This window comes from Oncorhynchus masou, chromosome 5 (assembly GCF_036934945.1).
Source record: "Oncorhynchus masou masou isolate Uvic2021 chromosome 5, UVic_Omas_1.1, whole genome shotgun sequence".
In the NCBI taxonomy this organism is placed as follows: Eukaryota; Metazoa; Chordata; class Actinopteri; order Salmoniformes; family Salmonidae; genus Oncorhynchus; species Oncorhynchus masou.
The window spans coordinates 1249849-1265168 of NC_088216.1; the positions used below are offsets into that span (position 1 = coordinate 1249849).

General features: G+C 41.8%; 1 pseudogene; it reads right to left on the reverse strand.

Annotated features, from left to right (window-relative positions):
* Window positions 1-713: 713 nt before the first annotated feature.
* LOC135525635 (zinc finger protein 271-like) overlaps window positions 714-15320 on the reverse strand; it is a 49001-nt pseudogene continuing 34394 nt past the window's right edge.

The window sequence follows — 15320 nt, forward strand, 5'->3', positions numbered from 1 at the left end:
GTCTCTCTCAACTTTTTAAGTGGGAGAACTTGCACAATTGGTGGCTGACTAAATACTTTTTGCCTAAATGCTAGCTATTAAAATCAGATCAAATAACAACTGTAGTGGCTTCCTTACATATTGACCACAGCCACTGCCCAAACCTGAAGCAGGGTTGTTTCGGACGCGTACAGTCCACATTCAAAGTTCCCAAACGGCAAAAAACATCCAATGAGATCCAGGGACATGGTGCAACAAACAGGTTTATTCTTCTTATATCTAACAACTAAATGATTCTCCAATCAACTTAAAAGCATAGATTACTTGATGTGAAAAATACATAAAACGACCTGTTCATATGTCTGTATGGTGAAAAGACAATACCGCACCCGCGTCTAGCTAGGACTCCCTCACCCCGAAGTCCCAACGTCCTGCCTTTATCCTATCACTAACACACTGCCCACAGTACAATGAATGGGCGAGAGGGGAGGGGAGGAGCCAAACTAACAACAACAGTACAATGAATGGGCGAGAGGGGAGGGGAGGAGCCAAAAGAACAACAACAGTACAATGAATGGGCGAGAGGGGAGGGGAGGAGCCAAAAGAACAACAACAGTACAATGAATGGGCGAGAGGAGGGGGAGGGGAGGAGCCAAACTAACAACAACATTAGAGGATTAGAAATCCAAGGCTTGAAAAAAACAAAAAGGTGCCGATGACTCACGTTGTCTCACTGTCTCATTGAAGATAACTTTTCTGGATTCCTAATTATGACAAGTCTACAATATTACGTATTGGACCTTTACAAAAAACAGCTTTTACATGATCCTGTAGTTTACCTGTAAAATGGGCTGATGGTGAAGTGGACATACTTGGTATTCATTTCACAAAATATATATAAATGGTTTGAGTCCTCGATTTGACTTGTTGGGAGATCTGTCGACATCCCTTTGGGCGGGACGCTTGAGCCTGGTTGCTCGTGTGGGTCACTCCGGACGGGAGTCTGCTAGATGACTGAATGTAATGTAAATGTTGAACGGCTTCACTGCAGGTAGATTGTATGTTGTAATACTCCACAAGAAAAAAACAAAAAAAAACAAAAAAACAATTGCTACTGGTTCCGCAATGTAGTCAGCCTTTATGGCTGACACCGCAAGTCCTGGATTCCTGTTAAGTAGCAATTAGCTGCTAACCATCGTGAAAATGGAGCAGACACATGCTAGCAGTGTTAAGTAGCAATTAGCTGCTAACCATCATGAAAACGGAGCAGACAAATGCTAGCAGTGTTAAGTAGCAATTAGCTGTTAGCCATCATGAAAATGGAGCAGACACATGCTAGCAGTGTTAAGTAGCAATTAGCTGCTCGCCATCATGAAAATGGAGCAGATAAATGCTAGCAGTGTTAAGTAGCAATTAGCTGCTAGCCATCATGCAAATGGAGCAGACAAATGCTAGCAGTGTTTTATCCACAGCTGGGCACAAATGTTTTTATTGTTAATCTTTTGTTTTTTTATATCCTCTTATGTTTCTTGTGTAGTAAATATTTCAGTTTTTGTTTTCATTGTTTTCTCCTGTGAAGCCCATTGTGTTCCACTCCATGTCTGAAATGTGCTGAATAAATATAGCTTGGTTAGATTTGATGTGAATTTAGGTCATGTGATTGGGAAAATATAGTTCCACAATGAGAACGGTTCTCTAACTGCGTGTGATTCTTTCCACACTGGGACCCATTGTGTGATTTTTCCCCTGTGTGTGTAATTGCGTGTTTTCTTCCCCTGTGTGTTTCCTTTTATGTGATTTTAGATCATGTGATCGTGAATATCTCTTTCCGCACAAGGTGCAATGGTAAAGCTTCTTCCCTGCATGTGTCTTCTCATGCCTCCTCATGTTATCTAACGACCTAAAGAATTTTCCACAATGGGAACAGGGGTAAGGCTTCTCTCCAGAGTGTATTTTCTTATGTTTGTTCAGGCTCCCTAAATGCAAAAAAACACTTTCCACACTGGGAACAACTGTGTGGTTTTTCCCCTGTGTGTGTCCGCTCATGTGCTCTCAGGTCATGTGATCGTAAGAAACTATTTCCACACTGAGAGCAATGGTACGATTTCTCCCCGGTGTGCGTCATCTCATGCTTTCTTAAGTCTGATGATGTTGAAAATCTCTTTCCACAATTGGAGCAGTGGTAAGGCTTTTCTCCTGTGTGTTTCTTCTCGTGATCTTTCAGGTTCCCTAACTTGGTAAAATCCTTACCACACAGGGAGCAATGGTAAGGTTTCTCCCCTGTGTGTGTCCTCTCATGCGTTTTCAGGTTACCCGACAACCTAAAATTCTTTCCACAATGGGAACAGGGGTAAGGCTTCTCTCCAGAGTGTATTCTCTTATGTTTCTTCAGGTTCCCTAAATGGGAAAAAAGCTTTCCACACTGTGAGCAATTGTGAGGTTTTTCGCCTGTGTGTGTCCTCTCATGTGATTTTAGGTCATGTGATCGTGAGAATCTATTTCCACACTGGGAGCATTGGAAGTGCTTTTCTCCTGTGTGTTTCCTTTCATGCTCTTTCAGCTTCCATAACCACTTAAAATTCATATTACACTGGGAGCAGTGGTGTTGCATCGCTGGATTGGGCGTCTCAGGGTCTGGTTCCCCTGAAGGACTCTTTCTGCTGTCAGATGGAGAGTCTGGTCTCTCTCCTGCCAAAGACAAAAGGAGTATTTAGTTAAACAGAGTATTTAGTTAAACAGACAGACCTGACTGAAACCTCCATTATAAAACTGTTTTCCTATGAGGTTTAATCCAGACTAGATCCCTCATTATGAAACACAAAATGTGGATCCTGGATGCTGATTGGTTGATAGCTGTTACTTATTCACGTTAATCCCAGTTAATGGCTGTTAACAGTTCCATTTGAATTATTCCTACACATCCACTGTCCCACAGCCCTCCTGTGACGACCGTCCCACTCTGTCTGCCGTATTCTGTCTTTGTTCTTGTTTCCTTATTAGGATGCCGGTGGGCGGAGTTGGGGAGGGTCGTCAGCCACATGGGAAACACCTGGGCCAGGTGTGTCCCAGGATAAATAGACCTCTTCCACATTCATGGAAGAGACTCTCTCCATGCAGACACCATTGTAGATTGTGTTGTGGTTCTTGGTGGCCTTTTGTTTGTTTGCATTGGCACCTTTCAACACCCTGCATTATCACATTCATGCATGCAAAACACTCACTTACACTACTGATTACTGATTACACACACCATTGTATATTTTCCTTAGTTGCTTTGGTTAATAAATATATATTTTGTTACTCCTATCTCCACGTTGTCTCCCTTTGTTACGGGCTTTGAGCCGGTTCATGACACCTCCCAGAAAATTCATAAACTATTCTCCACTGTCCCACAGCCCTCCCAGGAAATTAATCAACTAATCTCCACTTAATGGCTAATTGTTGGTTTGCTACTAGAATGGTACATAATAGGTTAAGATGGGGCAAGAGTGGTACATAACATGTTAAGTTCCGTGGCCTCCAATTGCTCTTAAATACAAGTAAAACTAAATGCATGCTCTTCAACCGATCGCTACCCGCACCTACCCGCCTGTCCAACATCACTACTCTGGACGGCTCTGATTTAGAATACGTGGACAACTACAAATACTTAGGGGTCTGGTTAGACTGTAAACTCTCCTTCCAGACCCATATCAAACATCTCCAATCCAAAGTTAAATCTAGAATTGGCTTCCTATTTCGCAAACAAAGCATCCTTCACTCATGCTGCCAAACATACCCTTGTAAAACTGACCATCCTACCAATCCTCGACTTTGGCAATGTCCTTTACAAAATAGCCTCCAATACCCTACTCAACAAATTGGATGCAGCCTATCACAGTGCAATCCGTTTTGTCACCAAAGCCCCATATACTACCCACCATTGCGACCTGTACGCTCTCGTTGGCTGGCCCTCGCTTCATACTCGTCGCCAAACCCACTGGCTTCATGTCATCTACAAGACCCTGCTAGGTAAAGTCCCCCCTTATCTCAGCTCGCTGGTCACCATAGCATCTCCCACCTGTAGCACACGCTCCAGCAGGTTTATCTCTCTAGTCACCCCCAAAACCAATTCTTTCTTTGGCCGACCTCTCCTTCCAGTTCTCTGCTGCCAATGACTGGAACGAACTACAAAAAGCACTGAAACTGGAAACAAATATCTCCCTCACTAGCTTTAAGCACCAACTGTCAGTGCAGCTCACAGATTACTGCACCTGTACATAGCCCACCTATAATTTAGCCCAAACAACTACCTCTTTCCCTACTGTATTTAATTAATTAATTTATTTTGCTCCTTTGCACCCCATTATTTTTATTTCTACTTTGCACATTCTTCCATTGCAAATCTACCATTCCAGTGTTTTACTTGCTATATTGTATTTACTTTGCCGCCATGGCCTTTTTTTGCCTTTACCTCCCTTACCTCACCTCATTTGCTCACATCATATATAGACTTGTTTATACTGTATTATTGAATGCATGTTTTTTTTGCTCCATGTGTAACTCTGTGTCGTTGTATGTGTCGAACTGCTTTGCTTTATCTTGGCCAGGTCGCAATTGTAAATGAGAACTTGTTCTCAACTTGCGTACCTTGTTAAATAAAGGTGAAATAAATAAAAAGATGGGGCTAGAATGGTACATAGGGGGTTTCCAAACAAAATCAACTGGAACCTGTTTTATACCATCATTATCAGTTAGAACCTGTTATACCATCATTATCAGTTAGAACCTGTTATACCATCATTATCAGCTGGGTAGCCTAGTGGTTAGAGCGTTGGACTAGTAACCGGAAGGTTGTGAGTTCAAACCCCCGAGCTGACAAGGTACAAATCTGTCGTTCTGCCCCTGAACAGGCAGTTAACCCACTGTTCCCAGGCCGTCATTGAAAATAAGAATGTGTTCTTAACTGACTTGCCGAGTAAAATAAAGGTAAAAAAAAATAAAAAATCAGTTAGAACCTGTTTTATACCAATCATTATCAGTTAGAACCTGTTTTATACCAATCATTATCAGTTAGAACCTGTTTTATACCAATCATTATCAGTTAGAACCTGTTTTATACCAATCATTATCAGTTAGAACCTGTTTTATACCATCATTATCAGTTAGAACCTGTTTTATACCAATCATTATCAGTTAGAACCTGTTTTATACCAATCATTATCAGTTAGAACCTGTTTTATACCATCATTATCAGTTAGAACCTGTTTTATACCAATCATTATCAGTTAGAACCTGTTTTATACCAATCATTATCAGTTAGAACCTGTTTTATACCAATCATTATCAGTTAGAACCTGTTTTATACCAATCATTATCAGTTAGAACCTGTTTTATACCAATCATTATCAGTTAGAACCTGTTTTATACCATCATTATCAGTTAGAACCTGTTGTATACCAATCATTATCAGTTAGAACCTGTTTTATACCATCATTATCAGTTAGAACCTGTTGTATACCATCATTATCAGTTAGAACCTGTTTTATACCATCATAATCAGTTAGAACCTGTTTTATACCATCATTATCAGTTAGAACCTGTTTTATACCAATCATTATCAGTTAGAACCTGTTTTATACCATCATTATCAGTTAGAACCTGTTGTATACCATCATTATCAGTTAGAACCTGTTTTATACCATCATAATCAGTTAGAACCTGTTTTATACCATCATTATCAGTTAGAACCTGTTTTATACCAATCATTATCAGTTAGAACCTGTTTTATACCATCATAATCAGTTAGAACCTGTTTTATACCATCATTATCAGTTAGAACCTGTTTTACCATCATTATCAGTTAGAACCTGTTTTATACCATCATTATCAGTTAGAACCTGTTTTATACCATCATAATCAGTTAGAACCTGTTTTATACCATCATTATCAGTTAGAACCTGTTTTATACCATCATAATCAGTTAGAACCTGTTTTATACCATCATTATCAGTTAGAACCTGTTTTATACCATCATTATCAGTTAGAACCTGTTTTATACCATCATTATCAGTTAGAACCTGTTTTATACCATCATTATCAGTTAGAACCTGTTTTATACCATCATTATCAGTTAGAACCTGTTTTACCATCATTATCAGTTAGAACCTGTTTTATACCATCATAATCAGTTAGAACCTGTTTTATACCATCATTATCAGTTAGAACCTGTTTTATACCATCATAATCAGTTAGAACCTGTTTTATACCAATCATTATCAGTTAGAACCTGTTTTACCATCATTATCAGTTAGAACCTGTTTTATACCATCATTATCAGTTAGAACCTGTTTTATACCATCATTATCAGTTAGAACCTGTTTTACCATCATTATCAGTTAGAACCTGTTTTATACCAATCATTATCAGTTAGAACCTGTTTTATACCAATCATTATCAGTTAGAACCTGTTTTATACCAATCATTATCAGTTAGAACCTGTTTTATCATCATTATCAGTTAGAACCTGTTGTATACAATCATTATCAGTTGGAACTTGTTGTATACCATCATTATCAGTTAGAACCTGTTTTATACCAATCATTATCAGTTAGAACCTGTTATACCATCATTATCAGTTAGAACCTGTTGTATACAATCATTATCAGTTAGAACCTGTTTTATACCATCATTATCAGTTAGAACCTGTTTTATACCAATCATTATCAGTTAGAACCTGTTTTATACCATCATTATCAGTTAGAACCTGTTTTATACCAATCATTATCAGTTAGAACCTGTTTTATACCAATCATTATCAGTTAGAACCTGTTTTATACCAATCATTATCAGTTAGAACCTGTTTTATACCAATCATTATCAGTTAGAACCTGTTTTATACCAATCATTATCAGTTAGAACCTGTTTTATACCAATCATTATCAGTTAGAACCTGTTTTATACCAATCATTATCAGTTAGAACCTGTTTTATACCATCATAATCAGTTAGAACCTGTTTTATACCATCATTATCAGTTAGAACCTGTTTTACCATCATTATCAGTTAGAACCTGTTTTATACCATCATTATCAGTTAGAACCTGTTTTATACCATCATAATCAGTTAGAACCTGTTTTATACCATCATTATCAGTTAGAACCTGTTTTATACCATCATTATCAGTTAGAACCTGTTTTATACCATCATTATCAGTTAGAACCTGTTTTATACCATCATTATCAGTTAGAACCTGTTTTATACCATCATTATCAGTTAGAACCTGTTTTACCATCATTATCAGTTAGAACCTGTTTTATACCATCATAATCAGTTAGAACCTGTTTTATACCATCATTATCAGTTAGAACCTGTTTTATACCATCATAATCAGTTAGAACCTGTTTTATACCAATCATTATCAGTTAGAACCTGTTTTACCATCATTATCAGTTAGAACCTGTTTTATACCATCATTATCAGTTAGAACCTGTTTTATACCATCATTATCAGTTAGAACCTGTTTTACCATCATTATCAGTTAGAACCTGTTTTATACCAATCATTATCAGTTAGAACCTGTTTTATACCAATCATTATCAGTTAGAACCTGTTTTATACCAATCATTATCAGTTAGAACCTGTTTTATGCCATCATTATCAGTTAGAACCTGTTGTATACAATCATTATCAGTTAGAACCTGTTATACCATCATTATCAGTTGGAACTTGTTGTATACCATCATTATCAGTTAGAACCTGTTTTATACCAATCATTATCAGTTAGAACCTGTTATACCATCATTATCAGTTAGAACCTGTTGTATACAATCATTATCAGTTAGAACCTGTTTTATACCATCATTATCAGTTAGAACCTGTTTTACCATCATTATCAGTTAGAACCTGTTTTATACCAATCATTATCAGTTAGAACCTGTTTTATACCAATCATTATCAGTTAGAACCTGTTTTATACCAATCATTATCAGTTAGAACCTGTTTTATACCATCATTATCAGTTAGAACCTGTTTTATACCAATCATTATCAGTTAGAACCTGTTTTATACCAATCATTATCAGTTGGAACCTGTTATACCATCATTATCAGTTGGAACTTGTTGTATACCATCATTATCAGTTAGAACCTGTTGTATACAATCATTATCAGTTAGAATCTGTTATACCATCATTATCAGTTGGAACTTGTTTTATACCATCATTATCAGTTAGAACCTGTTGTATACAATCATTATCAGTTAGAACCTGTTATACCATCATTATCAGTTAGAACCTGTTGTATACAATCATTATCAGTTAGAACCTGTTATACCATCATTATCAGTTGGAACTTGTTGTATACCATCATTATCAGTTAGAACCTGTTGTATACAATCATTATCAGTTAGAATCTGTTATACCATCATTATCAGTTGGAACTTGTTGTATACCATCATTATCAGTTAGAACCTGTTGTATACAATCATTATCAGTTAGAACCTGTTTTATACAATCATTATCAGTTAGAACCTGTTTTATACCATCATTATCAGTTAGAACCTGTTTTATACCATCATTATCAGTTAGAACCCTGTTTTATACCATCATTATCAGTTAGAACCTGTTTTAGTTAGAACCTGACCGTCTGTGTTACCACCATTACCAACTGGGACCTGGTCTGTGTTTACCATCATTATCAACTGGGACCTGGTCTGTGTTTACCATCATTACCAGCTGGGACCGGTCTGTGTTTACCATCATTACCAACTGGGAACTGGTCTGTGTTTACCATCATTACCAACTGGGACCTGGTCTGTGTTTACCATCATTACCAACTGGGAACTGGTCTGTGTTTACCATCATTATCAACTGGGACCGGTCTGTGTTTACCATCATTACCAACTGGGAACTGGTCTGTGTTTACCATCATTACCAACTGGGAACTGGTCTGTGTTTACCATCATTACCAACTGGGAACTGGTCTGTGTTTACCATCATTATCAACTGGGAACTGGTCTGTGTTTACCATCATTACCAACTGGGACCTGATCTGTGTTTACCATCATTACCAACTGGGAACTGGTCTGTGTTTACCATCATTACCAACTGGGACCTGGTCTGTGTTTACCATCATTATCAACTGGGAACTGGTCTGTGTTTACCATCATTATCAACTGGGACCGGTCTGTGTTTACCATCATTACCAACTGGGAACTGGTCTGTGTTTACCATCATTATCAACTGGGAACTGGTCTGTGTTTACCATCATTACCAACTGGGACCGGTCTGTGTTTACCATCATTGCCAACTGGGAACTGGTCTGTGTTTACCATCATTACCAACTGGGACCTGGTCTGTGTTTACCATCATTACCAACTGGGACCGGTCTGTGTTTACCATCATTACCAACTGGGACCGGTATGTGTTTAAAATCATTACCAACTGGGACCGGTCTATGTAGGAAGGACTGGTAGCTGAACCCATAACCATAAAGGACTGGTTTATTATACAGCTGAACCCATACCCATAAAGGACTGGTTTATCCTGTACAGCTGAACCCATAACCATAAAGGACTGGTCTATTATACAGCTGAACCCATACCCATAAAGGACTGGTTTATTATACAGCTGAACCCATAACCATAAAGGACTGGTTTATTATACAGCTGAACCCATAACCATAAAGGACTGGTTTATCCTGTACAGCTGAACCCATAACCATAAAGGACTGGTTTATCCTATACAGCTGAACCCATAACCATTAAGGACTGGTTTATCCTGTATAGCTGAACCCATAACCATAAAGGACTGGTTTATCCTGTATAGCTGAACCCATAACCATTAAGGACTGGTTTATCCTATACAGCTGAACCCATAACCATAAAGGACTGGTTTATTATACAGCTGAACCCATAACCATTAAGGACTGGTTTATTATACAGCTGGACCCATAACCATTAAGGACTGGTTTATCCTATACAGCTGAACCCATAACCATAAAGGACTGGTTTATCCTATACAGCTGAACCCATAACCATAAAGGACTGGTTTATTATACAGCTGAACCCATAACCATAAAGGACTGGTTTATTATACAGCTGAACCCATAACCATTAAGGACTGGTTTATTATACAGCTGAACCCATAACCATTAAGGACTGGTTTATCCTATACAGCTGAACCCATAACCATTAAGGACTGGTTTATCCCATAAAGGAGGACCACTGTCAAAGACAAAATGTCAAAGTAGTGTCGTTCCGTGACATCAATAAATGTGAAGACTGTTATTTTATCAAATCAATTCTGTGTAATTATTATTACGTGATTAAACTAATCATTTAAACTTGAATTAACTAGGAAGTCGGGGGGCACCACGGGAAAATGTTTAAAGAGACTATTTCCAAATCGACTCCCCAGATGTTTTCATATCTTATCAAAACAATCGCTTAACGTACTGTCTCGCATCGGTTCTCATTACTGAACATTGCAAACCTCGGATATCTGCACAAACCCTCGCATAAATAATGAATCAGCGATATACAAATTGGTTTAATTATTTATTTACTAACTAACTAATCCAAGTCACAGAATAACATGAAAACACAGTCACGAGAATTTTCAATCCCAATGATGATAACTCAACTATTTTATAGCTTTGACCAAATCCCCAAGGTTTGTAAGTCCCTGGTTTAAAAATAATTCGGCAAAGTCTCTGCAAAAGGTTAATTCTTTATTCGGAGAGAGCGCTCTGAAGTCAAAAATGAGAACACAGTCATTTTATAACACACACACACACACTACTACACTCATAGTCACTATGGACAAACCAGTCACTATGGACAGACCAGTGAGCTACCAGTCACTATGGACAGACCAGTGAGCTGCCAGTCACTATGGACAGACCAGTCACTATGGACAGACCAGTGAGCTATCAGTCACTATGGACAGACCAGTGAGCTGCCAGTCACTATGGACAGACCAGTGAGCTACCAGTCACGATGGACAGACCAGTCACTATGGACAGACACGTGAGCTGCCAGTCACTATGGACAGACACGTGAGCTGCCAGTCACTATCGACAGACCAGTGAGCTGCCAGTCACTATGGACAGACCAGTCACTATGGACAGACAAGTGAGCTGCCAGTCACTATGGACAGACACGTGAGCTGCCAGTCACTATGGACAGACACGTGAGCTGCCAGTCACTATGGACAGACACGTGAGCTGCCAGTCATTATGGACAGACACGTGAGCTGCCAGTCACTATGGACAGACACGTGAGCTGCCAGTCACTATGGACAGACCAGTCACTATGGACAGACCAGTGAACTGATAGTCACTATGGACAGACCAGTGAGCTGCCAGTCACTATGGACAAACCAGTCACTATGGACAGACCAGTGAGCTACCAGTCACTATGGACAGACCAGTGAGCTGCCAGTCACTATGGACAGACCAGTCACTATGGACAGACCAGTGAGCTATCAGTCACTATGGACAGACACGTGAGCTGCCAGTCACTATGGACAGACACGTGAGCTGCCAGTCACTATGGACAGACACGTGAGCTGCCAGTCACTATGGACAGACCAGTCACTATGGACAGACCAGTGAACTGATAGTCACTATGGACAGACCAGTCACTATGGACAGACCAGTGAACTGATAGTCACTATGGACAGACCAGTGAGCTGCCAGTCACTATGGACAGACCAGTCACTATGGACAGACCAGTGAGCTACCAGTCACTATGGACAGACCAGTGAGCTGCCAGTCACTATGGACAGACCAGTCACTATGGACAGACCAGTGAGCTATCAGTCACTATGGACAGACCAGTGAGCTGCCAGTCACTATGGACAGACCAGTGAGCTAACAGTCACGATGGACAGACCAGTCACTATGGACAGACCAGTGAGCTGCCAGTCACTATGGACAGACCAGTGAGCTGCCAGTCACTATGGACAGACCAGTCACTATGGACAGACCAATGAGCTGCCAGTCACTATGGACAGACCAGTGAGCTGCCAGTCACTATGGACAGACCAGTGAGCTACCAGTCACTATGGACAGACCAGTCACTATGGACAGACCAGTGAGCTGCCAGTCACTATGGACAGACCAGTCACTGTGGACAGACCAGTGAGCTGCCAGTCACTATGGACAGACCAGTCACTGTGGACAGACAAGTGAGCTGCCAGTCACTATGGACAGACCAGTCACTATGGACAGACCAGTGAGCTGCCAGTCACTATGGACAGACCAGTCACTATGGACAGACCAGTGAGCTGCCAGTCACTATGGACAGACCAGTCACTATGGACAGACCAGTGAGCTGCCAGTCACTATGGACAGACCAGTGAGCTGCCAGTCACTATGGACAGACCAGTGAGCTGCCAGTCACTATGGACAGACCAGTCACTATGGACAGACCAGTGAGCTACCAGTCACTATGGACAGACCAGTGATCTGCCAGTCACTATGGACAGACCAGTGAGCTGCCAGTCACTATGGACAGACCAGTCACTATGGACAGACCAGTGAGCTGCCAGTCACTATGGACAGACCAGTGAGCTGCCAGTCACTATGGACAGACCAGTCACTATGGACAGACCAGTGAGCTATCAGTCACTATGGATAGACCAGTCACTATGGACAGACCAGTCACTATGGACAGACAAGTGAGCTGCCAGTCACTATGGACAGACCAGTCACTATGGACAGACCAGTCACTATGGACAGACAAGTGAGCTGCCAGTCACTATGGACAGACCAGTGAGCTGCCAGTCACTATGGACAGACCAGTCACTATGGACAGACCAGTGAGCTGCCAGTCACTATGGACAGACAAGTGAGCTGCCAGTCACTATGGACAGACAAGTGAGCTGCCAGTCACTATGGACAGACAAGTGAGCTGCCAGTCACTATGGACAGACAAGTGAGCTGCCAGTCACTATGGACAGACAAGTGAGCTGCCAGTCACTATGGACAGACACGTGAGCTGCCAGTCACTATGGACAGACCAGTGAGCTGCCAGTCACTATGGACAGACCAGTGAGCTGCCAGTCACTATGGACAGACCAGTGAGCTGCCAGTCACTATGGACAGACCAGTGAGCTGCCAGTCACTATGGACAGACAAGTGAGCTGCCAGTCACTATGGACAGACACGTGAGCTGCCAGTCACTATGGACAGAGCTGCCAGTCACGTGAGCTGCCAGTCACTATGGACAGACCACGTGAGCTGCCAGTCACTATGGACAGACCAGTGAGCTGCCAGTCACTATGGACAGACACGTGAGCTGCCAGTCACTATGGACAGACACGTGAGCTGCCAGTCACTATGGGACAGAGCTGCCAGTCACTATGGACAGACACAGTGAACTATGACCAGTCACTATGGACAGACCAGTGAACTGAGCTGACCAGTCACTATGGACAGACCAGTGAACTGGGATAGTCACTATGGACAGACAGTGAGCTGAGCTGGACAAACCAGTCACTATGGACAGACCAGTGAGCTGCCAGTCACTATGGACAGACCAGTCAGCTGCCAGTCACTATGGACAGACCAGTGAGCTATCAGTCACTATGGACAGACCAGTGAGCTGCCAGACTATGGACAGATAGTCACTATGGACAGAGTGAGCTGCCAGTCACTATGGACAGACCAGTCACTATGGACAGACAAGTGAGCTGCCAGTCACTATGGACAGACCAGTGAGCTGCCAGTCACTATGGACAGACCAGTCACTATGGACAGACCAGTGAGCTGCCAGTCACTATGGACAGACCAGTGAGCTGCCAGTCACTATGGACAGACCAGTCACTATGGACAGACCAGTGAGCTGCCAGTCACTATGGACAGACCAGTGAGCTGCCAGTCACTATGGACAGACCAGTCACTATGGACAGACCAGTGAGCTGCCAGTCACTATGGACAGACAAGTGAGCTGCCAGTCACTATGGACAGACCAGTGAGCTACCAGTCACTATGGACAGACCAGTCACTATGGACAGACCAGTGAGCTGCCAGTCACTATGGACAGACCAGTGAGCTGCCAGTCACTATGGACAGACCAGTGAGCTGCCAGTCACTATGGACAGACCAGTGAGCTGCCAGTCACTATGGACAGACCAGTGAGCTGCCAGTCACTATGGACAGACCAGTGAGCTGCCAGTCACCATGGACAGACCAGTGAGCTGCCAGTCACCATCTGAATTAGGCCCACAGAATTAAACCAAGGAGGAGCAGCTTTGAATGTCTGGTGGCTTAACGTTGGGCCCAAGCCAGCTAACTAGCTAACCAGCTTGTTTGTGCAGAGCAGCAACATAATTAAAAAACGCATCCCACCTTTTTGTAGTTAATAAATCCAATGTGAAACGTTTAACTGTAGTGTCCTTATCTATCATAGAAAAAGTGAATCCATTCTTGTCTAATTAAACATCTCTCCCTGATTTATGAATCACGCTTGTAAAGTTGTCAGTAGGATTCAGGGTGGTTCCCAAACTGTGGGGCACGACCCCCCCCAGGGGTACGAACGACCCCCCCTAGGGGCATGAGGGGTCGGTTGGGGACTAAAAGTGGTCCTTGTAAATAGAGCTGTATGGTTTGTTAAACTTTGAAATCAATGGTTTCTGTCAGGCAAACATTTTAAGTGAGTCTCAGCACAATTAAATCTAATAATACATATTTATCTTCCAGAGATGATAGTCTATAGTGTTCCATAGCGTTCCATAGTGTTCTATAGGGTTCTATAGCGTTCCATAGTGTTCTATAGGGTTCCATAGCGTTCGATGATAGTATAAAGCACTAAATAAACCTCAGTTAATGCTAAACACAGCTGCTAGAATCTGGACTAGCACTAGAACATTTGATCATATTACTCCAGTGCTAGCCTCCCCTGTTAAGGCAAGGGCTGATTTCAAGGTTTTACCGCTAACCTACAAAGCATTACATGGGCTTGCTCCTACCTATCTTTCCGATTTGGTCCAGCCGTACATACCTACCGTACACTACGGTCACAAGACGCATGCCCCTTACTGTCCCTAGAATGTCTACGCAAACAGCTGGAGGCAGGGCTTTCTCCTAGGGAGCTCCATTTTTATGGAATGGTCTGCCAATCAATGTGAGAGATGCAGACTCTGTCTCAACCTTTAAGTCTTTACTGAAGACTCGTCTCTTCAGTGGGTCATATGATTGAGTGTAGTCTGGCCCAGGGGTGTGAAGGTGAACGGAAAGGCACTGGAGCAACGAACCGTCCTTGCTGTCTCTGCCTGGCGGTTCCCCTCTTTCCACTGGGATTCTCTGCCTCTCACCCTATTACAGGGGCTGAGTCACTGGCTTACTGGTGCTCTTTAAT